Source organism: Lagopus leucura, unplaced genomic scaffold (genome assembly GCF_019238085.1).
Source record: "Lagopus leucura isolate 7727_CA_CO unplaced genomic scaffold, USGS_WTPT01 Super-Scaffold_100033, whole genome shotgun sequence".
Taxonomy (NCBI): Eukaryota; Metazoa; Chordata; class Aves; order Galliformes; family Phasianidae; genus Lagopus; species Lagopus leucura.
Window position 1 is genome coordinate 2,737,806 of NW_024962282.1, and position 14,990 is coordinate 2,752,795.

Genomic DNA, 14,990 nt, shown 5'->3' on the forward strand with positions numbered 1-14,990 from the left:
TTTTTGGTACAGCACAGCCTGTGCAAACTTTCATCCATACTCCTCCTTTCTTTTTGGTTTTAGTTAACAGTACTGTATTATACCTTAATTATATTGAAGATATGTAAAAGCTGTAGAGGACCAATGTACTAAAAGAAGTAACACAAACTACTGCAGTTACTACTTAATTACTTGTTACAAGTAACAATTAATAGTTATTAGCATAGATATCTCTGACTTTCATCAAAAGTTAGCTTCTATTTGAGGCTTTAAAACACTGAAATGGGAGATTTGGAGTAGCACAAGTAACAGTCGCATGGGATTCCCATTATTTTTCGTTGGGATGAAAAAAAACCATCAACTTCAGCACCAAATTAAATGGTCTCATCATGTGGAAAAACAAAACAAAAAAAAAAATCCTACCACACTGAATGGTCTGCTGGGGAGGGTTGAGCTTACAAGCCTGAAGGGTAAGCTTCCAATGTCAAGAAAAAGCCTTCATAGTGAACACAGACATCTGTGGAACATAGCTTGTAGAACAAGCTACATGTCTGTTCCTCATGAGTCTAATGTCTCCATCCCTGCTGTGGGGACAGAACTCCCAGAGACAATATCAGAGATGGAAAAATCAACTGCAGGATTTGATCTTATGTTTCAGTAGCTTATTTTATTTACGGCCATTTACAAAAAGTACTCTAGAGTATGCCCAGTAAGTCCACCCACCAATTAGAATATTATCAGTTTTATACTGACTAAAGTCAGCACAAAATTTTGCGAACAAAGAAAATCTAGTGACGAGCTGTTGGAACCTTAAAGCAGCTCAGACTGACCATAAGACAATCAAAAGCCAACCACCACGAGCACTTGGCACAACAACCTTGAGCATTCCTTCTGAGCACACAGACTGATACACGGCAAATTTAGCAACTGGTCAGAGATGAGCACTATCTGAATAGCAAGCTGTTGTGAAGAGGTGCAAAAAGTCACTGCACCTTTCTTTCTTTGGTGACTTGTGCAAGTCCTATAGCTGAGCAGTAGATGCAATGAAATGAATTCTGAGATCATTTGCACTGAGATGTTGATGGAAATTCCAGGGAAGTCAATGAAATTATTCTGCATTTACACCCAGGTCAGTGGGATCAGAATCAAATGTAATGTGATTAAAATCAACAGAGCACATCATCTGCAGCTGTCACGGGGGGGGGGGGGGGGCGCAAAATGCAACAAGCTTCAGGTACACTATTAGCAGATTACACAATTTCACTGTCAGGTTGACAAGTCTGAAGAGCAACTGCAAACTGTGGAGGATTTAATTTTCACAGGTAAAGGTTCCTTCCTTTCAATTAAAAGAACAAGAATATCATTCCTTCAAAGTTAAAAACTAAGTTTGTTCTGTGCTTGTAAAGTGATAGACAGAAGCATTCTCACCTTGTATTTTACCGAAACAATTACTTTTTTAGGGAATGTGAAGAATGTAGAAGTTTATTTTTGATCAAAATTGACAGTGCCTTCATGCAACACCACCAGAGATCATAGCACTGTTAATACCCTCATTACAGTAGAGGTAACACTTCACTGTGACTCTGCAGATTGTACAAGTGACTACAATGATACTGGTGATACGCTTTGAAAGTATATTTGTTCTTCTCAATTCAAGGAAAAGTCTATATTATCATGAATGGCATTATATTAATCCCAGTTCTGAATACTTCTGAACATAAACTGATGTGTTATGTTATCAACATGGCACTTCCAGGTGTCCAACAAATACTTTTCAGGTCTCTTTCACCCATGTCAAAGGATATTAATCAATGTACTCACTGTACAAACTAAACATTGGAATCTGCTATATGATCCACTCAGATAGCCACAACAAAACCACTAATCTGAGACCATCACAGGCAACCTGTGAGGCTTCCAAGTCAGAACTGAAAGTCCTGTCAGCAAAATGTATTCAGACTCCACCAAAACCATCAGCCAACAAGATCAAATTAAGTAGCCATTACTGATATATTTGAGAAAATCAGTGAAATATATCAGATACACAGATAAGCCTGAGGGACTGGGAAACAATGAATGAAATGCATGGGAAAATCTCAACATCTGGCAGCCAAGAACAAGGCAGCAGCTCAGGCAAGCAAAATTTAATTAATTGTTGCCTGCTGAGATGTGCTAAAAATTCCTTCCTGCACTCAGCAGCTAGAACACCCAACCTGAAGCTGTAACTGAAAAATGTCTCAGCATTAAATACACGCATCGCAAGCCATTCCATTTGACATCATAGCACTCATATATACTGCCAGGCAGTTACCTGCGCACAAGTATGCAGAAATGACACAGTATTTTGTTTCTACTGGCAAAATAATCTAAGTCTTTAAATAAGGCAATCCACGTTAAGTTGTTACAGTGTATAGTAACAATCATTGTAGACAGTTACAGAAAACCCAGCAATTGATACTTTAGGTGAATATGAATAAAACATGGTTTTTAGATTAGAAAAACCCTCTGAGGGTAACCATCACGATGCACACATTTGAGATGTGCAAACATGCACGTAAAAGTGCACGATTGCACATGCAGTGTAAGTGCACATACATCTCAATTACGTGCTATTCCCAATTTCTTTGGTATTTTCAGATGCAACATGTTTTGCATCTGCCGTATCTAGTAGCCATCTGACTGCCCAAGGACCACATTACAGGAGAGAAAAATCAGGAGTTTCCACAAACCTTGGCTGTAGCTCCTTAGGTCAAGTTCTAACATGCCATGGAGCTGGGCATAAAGCTGGCTTTGGTGTCCTTAGATGCCTTGTATGTAACATTAATGACCACACTTTAATTAATAAGAAAATGATAGATTTTCACCTATCTTTTCCTGGAACTGTTTGTAAAAGGCTTCTTCAGCTTTTCCCTCAGCACATCAATACAGCTCTTTCATACACTACTTCATCCCCTCATCCAGGATTACAATCCCACAGCTCTTGTCCAGACAGAATTCCATTTGAAGTGTGCTGCAATGTCAGAGCCAAAACCCTAAATCCAAAGAACACAGAACTGCTTTGCCTAAAATAATCAGAAACAAGACAGACATCCCTTTGACAAACATGCCTGACTGCATTCATGCACAACTTCACTGAAGAAAAAAAATAAAAACAAAAAAAACCCAAAGATTTTATCACCTACTTGAGTGCATTATTTGAGGCATGTCCTCCTGTTACTATTCATTAAATGAACGCACAAATAAATAAATAATACTAAATGAATTTTTATCTTTCTTTTCATTCAAATATTTCACAACTTAAGCCTACCTTATTACAAGGCTCTTCAGGAGACTTAAATAGTATTAAAATACTATCTTCAATTTAAAGGGCAAAATACCTGGAAAATTAAGGTCACATAATGTTACAAAACCTAATGGAGTATGGATTTCTGCTTGAAATACTTCAACCAGAAATCTCAGTAATCTTAAATCTGTCTCTTCGAGGCATAATAAGTTTTAAAGGTTTGAATGAATTTCAGAGTATATTTTGTGCGCCCCCTAATTCTGAACAGGGAGAAAAGTACTGCATTCAGAATAATAAGCTGCCACAGGAACGATCAATCTTTCACAACAAAGGCGCTCTCATAGAGTATTAGAAATAGATATCTGCACTAAAATATTTTGAACCAGTAAATCAGATACGATTTTCTTGCACTACATTCACGTTCAAATACACATAAACACCAGACTAATAATAAGTGAAGGTTGTAAACCAAAGGGTGTGGCAATGCTGAAAAGATGTGCAGTCATATCCCAAAAAGCTGCATCTGGCAGTTATCGCAAGCATATTTACACCTGTGTTCTTCCACCACTTGTCTAAATGCAGTCCACTATTAAATACTTGGAGATGCCAGACATGGGGAAAGTAATTGTCAGCCAGGACTTGTTCAACTGCACAGAACTCCCACCTGCCTAATTCCAGCTGTATAGTCCTCATTAGTATCTAAGTCATTGAAAAGAAGAAATCTGCCTAGGTATTTATAAAGGTTACCTTAACAATTCTCCTGAAACCTACAGGCAAACTTTAACCCATCCTTTAGACACTCTTTGAACTTAGCAACCTCCAGTAGACTCTGATGCACGCATGAAACATTTAAATGCAATATAGTCTTAGACACGAAATTTCTCAGAAAAAAAAAAAAGGAAAAAACCCAAACAACTATTTAAACAAAACTTTGAAAGAATGCTACAAGTAAGACCTAATTTGATGACCGTTAGATGAAAAACAAAATCAAAACGTTACAGCTTCTTTCCAGGAAACATCTGGATAGCCTACTGCATAAAACAGTAGAATTGCAGCCAAAAGGCACCTCTTAATCATGTGCTGTGTTCACGTGGAACTTGTTTCTATCCTTTGTTTATAAATGCTTCAAGCTAGGACCCTGTTATCTATTTGGCACTAGTCTATTGCTCTATAGTCCAGTGGAAATGTAGAGTACTTTATTCATTTCACTCACCATTGACTAAGTCGAAAAGGATAGCACCACATATCTCTGAATACCTTTCTGTCAACAGTTTACAGGCTGGTTCGTTCCAATTCCATGAGTAGAGGGGGACCCACAGACCCAATCTGAGTAGTAGCGCTCAGCATGAACACCGAGCTCTGCATCATCATTGCCTTTGGTCAAGAGTTCTCATGAGCTGATTTACCCACAGCATGCTGGTCCATATTTTTTAAGTATTAATATCATTTCACTCAGTTGCGTTCCCCAGCTCTGATGAGAGATCATTATAACTGAATAAAACAACAACAAATCTTAAAAAACTAGAATGTAATATAAAAACCTGCCCAAGAAAGGGATTAAAAACCATGGCACCAATGTCTGTAGAACCCTGGTATTCAATTAGCTGCTATAAGAAATCCAGTATGTCAAGCTGAAACAGATAAGTTAATACATGTAACACAGTGATCTGAGTATGTCACAAGAAGAATTCCAGAAAGCCAAATGCATTATCATTCTATCTTTACATGTGGAATATCTACAAAACCATGAATTTTGGTTGCTCACTCAGGTTAGAACAACTGCATCAAAATTGTGCTTTAACACATCAGGAACAACACATTGAATTCCATGCAAAAATTATATGGTAATTAGGAGCATGGATGAAATTACATTTAAAAATTTTTAGCAGTCATTTCACTCTTAAGGCCAAGGGGTCAAATTGCAGTTGCTTGGATACTTTGTGCAGAAATCCTCAGTGTAAACCCAGCAAATAATTGTAAATGTCTAAAAAAAAATATAAGCTACAATTCTAGCAATGAGTTACAAATGCACATAATCTATTTGGTAAACAAGTTATTTTCAGTCATGTCTACTGCATCATCTATTTCACCCACAAGGTGGCATTTTTATTCTACGTTTTCATTAGTAGCCTGGATGGCCTATCATTTATTAAAAAAATACTCAAATGAAAACTGGAAGACACTGTACAAAGGCACGCCAAAATTTATATTCCTTGATCACCAATACACCCCCTGTAAAATCAAACATTTACTGATTTTACTGTTTAGATACAAATCAATTTGCAAAGTCATGGCACCTAGTTCAACATTTTTCCAACTCCACTTATCTAACAAATATAAAAGACAAATTGCCTTAGATATGATTGGAGGAAATCTCTTGGTATTCTGTGTGCTAATACTCAATGTTTTCAGCATAAAAGTCTTAAAAGTGCAGACATCATAAACAACATGTATGGCCGTCTTAACCTGTAAAGTTAGCCTTGTACTGACCAAAACATTTCAGTCATTCAATACTTCTGCCAAAAGATCTGAATTTCAAAAGATATGCACATTTGGGGAATTAAAATGATACAAATAGAAACCAAAGCAAAACAAATATCAGCTAAAATAAGTGCCTGCCAAGAAAAAAAAAAAAGATTCTGCTCTGCAGAATGTAGTAGATATTTTATCGCTAAACGTCTGTATCATTATGTTTTTAAAACAAATTATATCACTACAAGTAATTGCAGATTTTACTTCATCTGTAAGGAATGCACTGAAGGCAGCACTAATTAAAAATTAATCTTACATTACACAAAGATTGCTTCCATGACAATAAGTCACATTCTAAAGCAAAGTCACACAGCAAGTATACTAACCTAGAAATAAGACGAGCAACTAAACGTGCTTTTCTCTAATGAACTGATAGAATCTCTGCTGTCTTGTTTCAGTTTCCTTCTAGAAACAAGCAGGTATATTCTGTACCTTCTTACCTTGGTCTGAGAGCATATCATTTTTTCTTATAAATTAAAGACAGAGAAATTTTGAACATTGTTGCATGCACACAACCACGTGCTAACTGCTTGATGCAAAAAAAAAAAAAGTTCAAAATACCAATTATAATTCCCAAGATTGGCTCTCTGGAGAGAGGAAAAGGCTGCAGAAAACCACTCCTAGCATCTTCCAGAGTATAATATATCACATTCATGAGTTTTACTTAGATCTTTCTTGAAAATGAAAACTCAGTGGTACTAAATTAAATGTCATTCATTTTTATACTGCCATCGACATGCAATTTGAACAGTAGTAAAAGGTAGAAACCTATCAGGATTTAAGAATACAAACAGAGAAATATGAATTATACGCACTGTTGTAAAACTGTATTTACCGAATAGAAATGTCAAGAGTAAAAGTTAATTCTTGCAGTTACTTTACTTTGCCCATCCAACACACCTTCTTATATTCACTTTTGAAGACAGTCTACTAATCTTCAAATTTAATGCAGTAGTTTCAAACTCCTGCAATCCAAAGACCTCTAAAAGTTTTCCAGTAATGATACAAAGCATTTCAGAAATGTGTGCTATATAACGAATATGAAATTGTCTTCTTACTAAAAACGAAACAAAAAAACTACTATAAATGAAAGAAGGTGACGAAAAGAGCACCCTCTTACATAAACATTATCTATGTCATTGATCTATGGCAAATAGCCTCCAATAAACCATAAGCACCTGTTGTTATGGCTTATTAAAGATTTGTTCTGAAATAATTTCCTACCTGCAGCAGCAGAAAAGCAGCAAACAACAACCTGAAATCTATTTTGTTGGTCTTTCTGTAGGCAGGTAGAGCAGCAAGCAAGCAGCAGCAGCCCTGGGACCTCAGTCTGAGTTTGATAAAAATTTATCCAAAAAACTTACGAGCTAAACTAGCATGAAAACAGAGAAGAAAGGAAGGTTTTTTTTGTTGTTGCTTTTACTACTACGAAAGAAGCTGAAACTTGCAATGTGATGTATCTAGCTTTTGTAGATTTCAGAAAGACAAGTAATAAAGGCCATTCAAAGATGGAAGAAAACCCTTTTTGCCACTGGAATAAATAAAGAACAGTGATGAAGAGCCAGGTGGGACAGTGATGTGGTTTGAAAAATAAACTTCAAGAATATTTCTGAAACATTAAATAGGATCTATTTCTAGCAAAATATTCCATTCTCACTGACATTTAACATGAAGAAAGATAATAGTCTCTTCTCCTGTTCAGTGGAGCCTATAAAAGAAAGAAGTTTATACAACAAGGAGCTTACATGACAAGAAAGGTTTCTTTGAGTCAGTAGCAAAAGGAATACTAGGAAAATGTGGCGCTGAATGAGGTGGGTGCCCAGGTGACAAAGGACACTGAAAAGGCAGAGATACTGAACACCTTCTTTTCTTGGTCTTTACTGCTGAGACTGCCCCTCAGAAATCCCAGGCCCTAGAGATAAGAGAGAGAGTCTGGGGAAAGGAAGATTTCCCCTTAGTCGAGGTGGATCTGGTCAGAAATAATCTAGGCAAACTCAACGTACACAGACATGTGGGCCATGAGAGGATGCACCATGTGTGCTGAGGAAGCTGGCAGAAACAACTGAGAAGCTGCTCTCTGTTGTCTTTGGAAGGTTACAGAAAACAGTAGATGTGCCTGAGGACCAAAGGAAAACCAGCATTATTCCAGCCTTCAAAAAGTCCAAGAAGGATGAGATGAGAAATTGCAGGCCAGCCAGCCTCACCTCCATTCCAGGTGTTGGAACAACAAGTTCTGGATGCCTTCTCCAAGCAAGTGGAGGAGAAGAAGGTTATCAGCAGTAGTCAACATGTACTTGATGATTTCCAGAGGTCCCTTCCAACCCCTACAATTCTGTCATTCTGTGATTTCTGGAACTATCTGATCAAGCATCAAAACAGATTTCATGCGGTTTCAGGCAGCCATAAAAAGGATGGTTTGAAAAAAATCCACAAGGCAATATGATCCACATGCTAATCTGTACCCCATAGGTCAGGTAACATTTCTATAATCCTGTAACAAATACAGCTGCTGTTGCAGAAATGAATGAAATTAACCAAAACTGTCAACTACAGTGGGCCACAGCAAGAGGGAAGCAATTAACATCCTTCACTCTTTCAACTACCGTTTGTTGCTACACTCCTGAACAGTAAATTATTTATTAAATGAATTCTCCTTTCTTGTGAAGGTTCTATTCCTTTCATTTTTCATATTTAAAAGCTATATATATATAAAAATTACACTAATCAAAGCTATATGCTGCTTCACTACTCTTTATTCATTTGATATTTTGTTGAAAGCTTCCAGTAGCAGCAGTCCCCGATCTTGGCAATGGACATTCAATTGCTTCTGGAGCTCCTGGGTGCTCTACTGGAGTACTAAAGCAGAAGAGCATCATTTTTAACTTTTGCAAATTAGCATCTGCAATGAAAAATGCTGTACACAACATATGCTACTTCTACAGATGAAAACAGCTCAACTTACAGGGAAATGAAATAAATAAGATTCAAAACTTTGAAACTTTTTCTCCCAAGTGTATGAAATATTTGACGATCATAAATGCCTTTCCCACACCAAAGACTTTCTAAATTGATTTCCTTCCTTATGAAATTAAAAGCAGTTACAATTACATACAATTTCTTTCCTTCTGAAGAATTCCAAAAAGTAATTCTTGCTGACAAGTATTTCTCAGGTGAATAATGAAGATCACAAGATTTTACACACCTTACAGACCAAATATAACACACATAAAAAAGTTTTCATTGTCGACACCTTATGCATAAAAGCATATCCTGACTATTTTCAAGACACCACTTCTCATGTACCATGAAAATTCATAGTAATGAAACATGTTTTACATCTATTTTTCCCTCCTCTTAATGCTGTTAAATAGCATATAAAACATGTATCCTGCTGTATGGGAACTGCTGAGTCACGGCCTGAACCTCTGATTAATCACCTGAGGTGAGCCTTGAGTCAGCCAGAGGAGCACAGCTGAAGGCAATTCACCTGTGCTGCTGGAAGGGGTGGAGCCTGGCTCCACCCCTCCTGGACCTATTGAAGAGCTGGCTACCACAGGGGAAGGATCTCTTCTGGAGATCCTCCTCTTTTGGTATCTTCTAGTGAGCTCAACCCAAGGGTAAGCTCTTCTACTTATTCTCTTTTGCGATCCTTGTTTGCTTTTGCCTTACTCTTTTGATTATATTGCAATTATAACATCTTGGTTATACACCTGCTTAGAGTTATGTTCAGGAATTGTAGAGAACGCTGCTTTTCCAATCCACCTCTTCTTGAACCTAAGGGAATCACTGACAAAGAAAGGCAGAGCAGATAAGACATTTCATAATATTAAGATATTTTCATAAAATTATAACTTATAAAAAATTGTTCTCTGAAGGACACCAGCATTTTCTATATGAAATAGAATATTTTTAATAATAACGTGTAACAGTCCATATATATTACAATCTTAAAAAGCTTAAATAACCAAAATGTCTTTATTCCGTTAAAAACTGCACACTTATGATATATGCTAAACAAATACTTGCAAATTGGGATACAGTGGTGAGAGTACAATGATTTCAGTAATTGCTAATTTCAGTAATGTTTCTACATACAAATAGCAAACTCTACTCTCTCAAACGTAGGTGCGAAGGATTTGATCAATCCTGTCTTTAGAAAAAAAGTGACTTCCTAGCTTTCATGGTATTTATTATCTCCTCCTTTGCACAACTGTAGTTCTTTTTTTGACAAGCAGAAAAGAATGGAGTTGTGCAGCCCAGTTCTGACATTTAGATACGTGCTTTTTTTTATTACCAAGGCTTCTAATAGTTCAGCTGTATATTTGTTTCACTTAGACCATCCTTTATTCTCAAGAGTTTTCTCTAGACATAATCAAGAATTATGCAAAGCATTTGACCAAACAGGTATTAATTAGTGTACATGCTTGCTCCAAATGGCTATCAAAGAATATGTTCTCTCAAGAACTGCGATATATGTATAGGACTATAAATGTTATGCCACAGAATGTTCTAATAAAGCACACAAAGAAAATACAGAAATGCTTTTCAATAGACCAATATGTAGCTAAGACCCACTCTTTCACCCTTACTTAAAATATGCGTTGACAAAAGAAGTAAGATACGCAGCTGTCGACATTGAATGTCACACTATGTTACCACAGTTTTATAAGAGTATTAATTTAAGAAAACATAATTGAAGTATTTCCCTTTTCACTTCAGTATTAACTATTCCTGTGTTTAGCCACTGCCAGGTAATGCTTCAACATTTTTTAAAAATGAGTTAAAACGTTAAAAGCATTGGTATACAGCAATTTAATGGAGATAAAATTAAGAATTGTATCCAATATAAAAGCTGAAACATTAAAGATAACGTTATAAGCATGTATAGAAAAGAATAAAGTTAGCAAAGGACACGATAAAGGTTATCCAAATGTCTTCAAGAAGAAAAAGTTCAATCTAACGAGTTTGGGTTGTCTTTGTTTTGATAATGACTTATCAGTCAAAACGTACAAGCAATTAATAGTCCACAAGCAAATTTTCTGAAGTCAAAGAGGTGCATATTACACCTGCAGACAAGAAAGGACTATATGCCATTTTGCCATTTCTGCTTACATCTTATCAGAAATTATGAAACAAATATTAGAAGCATTTAGAATTCTCAGTAGTTCTGATCATCATTTTCCTTTTTCAAGTAACAAGTTATTGAACTCAATGGACCTGTTCTTCTTCACTAAACTTTTTTATTACAGTGATACGAACTGAAATTTTTCCCCAGTGCAAACGAGAATGAATCTGTTACCATTACTGGCAACATCATGTTTTATGATAATACCAAATTTGAGGCACTCTCCTACAGAAACCTAAGATGATTCCCTCCAAACTACAGTGGTATGAATGAACACCTTTCAAATCCAACGTGACAGAAACCATAGAGAAGTTAAGAATGAATATCTCTTCTTGGGTTTGAGAGATCATGCTTTCTCAGGCATTCCAAGAAAGGGAATTTATACCTTGAGGTCTTTCAGCTGAACCAGGATCTGATTCCTACATCAGGTGAGTGAAGATTTACTTACCTGGATACACGTTAAGTTGCAAAATTACAGAATATTGAAATCCCAAAATTACCAATACCCTGTGGGCTTGTGCTGCACCTTGTGCTCATGTTACATTCCACCTATGCTCAAGGGAATAAAATTCCAGCTTGGGGTGGCACATCAGTGAACCATCATTTTAATGCTAAAAAAGACAAAACTGCCAATGGAGATTTTGCACAACATAAAAATATGCTTGTCCAGCATTCAAGGTTGTTCCACAGTGTACTTGGCACAGCAGGCCAGAATTACTCTACTACAGGATTCAGTCAGGAATCTCAAGAACCTGTAATTTCAGCAGATTCTCATTCATCTATTGACCTCCAATAAGGTTGGAAATTTACTTTAAAGGAAAAACTATTATTACCAGCATAGAGATAACAAGTGCTTCATCGCACAGCCAAAAATTGTATAGGAAGTATGTACCACAAAAAACAAACAAGCAAACAAACAAAAAATAAACCAAAATTGGCATAACACAAATTACTTTGAAGCAATTGATATCTTCTGGTTTTGTATGCAAGTGAATAGTCTACTGCAAAAAGAAAAATATGTACAGGAAAAGAGGTCTGTTATTTAAATGTATTTGCATAAGAAATAGCACTGGTAAAACTTCACACTCCATCTCCCTCACTCTTTAACTATCTTCTACAAAGTCTATCAGCAAAGCTGCCACGAGCAGATGCTAGTGCTGTAATTAATTCTCAGGACCCTTTTGTTTTACCATAGGGAAAGAACATGAAATACTCGGGTGAACTAAATTGAGCATCAAGTACATTCAGTTTGCTGATGGCAAATTGATTTTTTCACAGCAGGCTATCAGTACAATTTCAGACAAGCATTTCATTAGGATACAGCATACATAACTCCTTATAACTTTGAACTACCTTCAAGACAATACTAGGATCAAAGAGTAATCAAGTCTTTAAGGCTACTCTTAAAAGAAAAATGGGCACTTGACACCATGCTCTCCAGACAGACTGAAACAAAATCAAACTCAAAAGCTTGCTTGTTCTGCATTTCATTTCACTAACAAAATAACTGGCATGAGCTGATTGCTGCATGGCAATTTCGATATGAATTTCCCAGCATTTTCTTTAAAACACTTTAAATATTTTTAAATACCTGAAGCCAGTTCTAGATGAAAACCTGCACAACCCATTACGTTATTTTGTTCCTGAAAGGCTTGTCACAGCAGGGCTCCCCTGATCAGAAGCACAGAGTGGGGGTTGCTTAGCAGTGCAACATGACATGCAGGAAAACTCTCCATAGTATCCAACAGGCCATTCCTCTGATCCTTTTAGAAAGTTCTTCACAAGGTTTAAGTACTACCAGAGGAAACGACCCAAAAAAAGAGAACTCCAACCAACACTGCTCAAGAAGACTAGACTCACTGCAAGCCAATATTAAAACTGTGACATTTCAGTAGAGTCAAATACACTAATTATCCTTTTAGGTTGTAATTTGGCTTACAAGTTGATGCTGAATACCTGTTCAAGAAAAAAAATGATTCATGTTGGTAGTTCCTCTAGGTTCAGTTCAATTAGCTGCACTTATGATAGTCCCGACACTCCCCACCCCACAGAGTCCTATCTAACCTGCGACAAAGCTGCTTCTCTGTACCAATCAAGCACTTCCTGCTGTCCTCTGGATTCCCACTCTGTCTTTACAACAGCTCATCCTGTATTCAGCTACTGCCTCACAGGATCCAGTCTTTTCAGTGATTCTTTTTTTTTTCCAGCTTCTTCCTCAGCTGTCTCTGAACAGATTCATCCTAGTGCTTCATTCCTTTCACTGTCTTTTATCCTCTTGATATTCTTACATTAATTCTAGCAGAAGAGGCTTGAACCTCCCTGCAAGCATCCGGATTTCACTCCCAGTGGGGGATACAAAAAGTATTGGATGTGTTTGAGGCCAGGGTGGATGAGGCTCCTTGCAATTTGCTCTAGTACTTTAATCTAGTGGTTGGCAGCACTGCCTGTGGCAGGGGGTTGCAACTTGACAATCTTGGGTTGTCCCTTTCTACCCAAGTCATTCTATGATTCTGTTGATCATCTTCACTGCTCCAAACCAAACCTGAACTTGCAAAGTCAGCCACACAGATTTTGGAGAGCCCACAGTTTCACAGCACAGCCAGTAACTGGATGTGTGCCAAATGTATGTAAGAATGCCTCTAATGGTTGAGTTGAATTCTGTTGTGAAAGAAATATGCAAAGCAGGCCTGTAAGTAAAACAAAAGTATTTAGTTCAAGTGACCCTGAGTTAGGACAACATGTTACACTACAACTCCCGTTCTGCAGTTGCAGGATTTTTTTTATTTTTTCACAGCTGACTTTAAGAAGAAACGTTAGCTAAAAAGAGCTTTGGGTGGCTTGTTTGGTTCATTTTAACTCAAGCCAATTACTCTGTACACTTGAATATCTCTGAAAAAGAAAACTTAATACACAAATATGAGGAAATACATTATTTTTTCCTTTGTAAACATGAAAGACTCTGAAAAATATCTAACTGCATGCGAAAACTCAAAGAGCAAATGGAATTAATAAATCACAGGCAGAGCTTCCCCAGTTCTGTAGCACCTCCTTAAGAGGATGAAACAGCCCACTTTTTTAAATTGGCTGTTCCTTGTTACCTTTTATACAGCGTTGCTTTCCCTGTGAGATTTAAGTGATAAGTAACTGGAAATTAGGAAGAGAATTAGTCCATTATTCTGTAGCAATGACACAATGATTAATTATATTAGTTTACTGCCCCTTCTGCTTTAAAACCCTGCAGTCACAAAATGAGTTTTGTTCAATATTCCAGAAGGGATATGAGAATTAAATTTATACAATTTAACAAATTCCTGCAGGAAAGCCATTCTCATCTAAGATAGTCGATGGATGAATCTTCTAATTTGCAATAATATGCAGATGGCATACCCCTTACTGAGCAATGCACAGATAAGGAAGCCTCCCAGATGAATCAGAAAAAGACTGTGAAGAGACTTGGGTGGAAATAGATCTGGTAAAGTCTGAGTTTGTGAGTCCTCCTGGAAAGCAGTTAAAAGCTTTTTACTCTAATTCTATCTATGCCTAATAATTATACTTTCTTTTACCTTGTTCTTTGTAAACCACAAAATAAGCTGAACACCCCTTGCGTCTCCTAGGCCTGAATGAACATGCAATACACCAATGTCTTCTAGGGGCTAAGGGTGGCAGATGGAGGTTTACAATCACTGCTGCACCAACGCAAATCTACAAATCTTCCTTGTTTCTGTTAAATAATGAATTTTAAGAGAAATTTTTCTGCTTTTGGAAGAACAACATTTCTGCCACGTTTCCAATGTTGGAAGACAGCCAGGCGCAGTCTACCCTGCTCACTGTTTGCCTTTTGCATGCCATTACTACAAAAATAAATTTGTTTTTCATTAAATTATTTTTTAACAGAGTAGCTTGTGTAAGGATAATATCAATGTTCTGAGAAATTACAGCCATATCTTAACCACAAAGCAGCTATAGGGACAGAAGCAAAATACTGCGTCTAACCCCTGTACCTCAGTCTTGACTAGAAGTCTATTTCTTGGTCTTGTTTTCATTTATATTTCTCTTTTTACAATATCAAAA